Raw genomic sequence first — 1,092 nt, 5'->3', positions numbered from 1 at the left:
GTAAGCAGCTTCTTCATTCTGGCCCATTGATTATCGTTCCATGTGTTTTATAGATCTAATGTCATCCACCATCTTTGTTTGTGACGTAAAGGGTGAAAGAGTCACATTTCTGAATCACACTCTGATGGTTTGGTATCTGACGCGATGCAAATTTCAAACCTTTATTTAACCTCATTGTCCCTTGAGATCATACACTGAACAAAAATATAAACGCAACACTTTTGTTTTTGCTCCCATTTTTCATGAGATGAAGTCAAAGATCTAAAACATTTTCTATATACACAAAATAACAATTTCTCTCAAATATTGTTCACAAATCTGAAAAAATCTGTGATAGTGAGCACTTCTCATTTGCCAAGATAATCCATCCCACCTCACAGGTGTGGCATATCAAGATGCTGATTAGACAGCATGATTATTGCACAGGTGTGCCTTAAACTGGCCACAATAAAAGGCCACTCTGAAACATGCACTTTTGCTTTATTGGGGGGGTCTGGGGGGGTCCGAAAACCTGGTGTGATTAGGATTAGGATTAGGGTTAGGGTTATGGTAATGTTGTGAGTCGAGTGGCCTGTCATCATCGTCCATAACATACGCCTGCCCATACCAAAACCCCACCACCACCATAGGCCACTCGATTCACAACATTACCCTTACCCTAACCCTAATCCTAACCCTCACACCAAATACTGACTGGCTTTCGGACCCCCCATGACCCCCCCAATAAAGCAAAAATGCACGTTTCAGAGTGGCCTTTTATTGTGGCCAGCCTAAGGCACACCTGTGCAATAATCATGCTGTCTAATCAGCATCTTCAGTACAATACTATTACGTCTGGGTCTCTGTGTTTCATTAACCTCTTGAGCCCCAAGCCTGTTTTTCAGGTTTCAGGCTCAAAAATGACATTCCCAGAACAAATGACCATATCTTCCCTTCTAAAAGGGTTAAATTAATAATCTTTTTTCTCTCAAAGTAATGATAAACCTGTGAGTTGGATGTAGAAAAAGTCAGATTTAATATAGATGTTTTTTTATTTTAAAGAAAATTCTGATTGAACACGGTAAAAAACTGTAAATTATAGTGTCCGTCCAA

The 1,092-nt window shown here is 39.7% G+C and overlaps 1 protein-coding gene across 1 annotated transcript in view; it reads left to right on the top strand.

Moving 5' to 3' along the window:
• Positions 1–1,092, top strand: part of LOC307035964 (cyclin-dependent kinase-like 1) — a 49,982-nt gene that overhangs the window by 46,746 nt on the left and 2,144 nt on the right. The window lies entirely within an intron of this gene.

Source organism: Notothenia rossii (assembly GCF_949606895.1).
Source record: "Notothenia rossii genome assembly, chromosome: 4".
Classification (NCBI taxonomy): domain Eukaryota; kingdom Metazoa; phylum Chordata; class Actinopteri; order Perciformes; family Nototheniidae; genus Notothenia; species Notothenia rossii.
The sequence above is the reverse complement of the archived record's forward strand: the minus strand, read 5'-3'. Positions and strand labels throughout refer to the sequence as shown.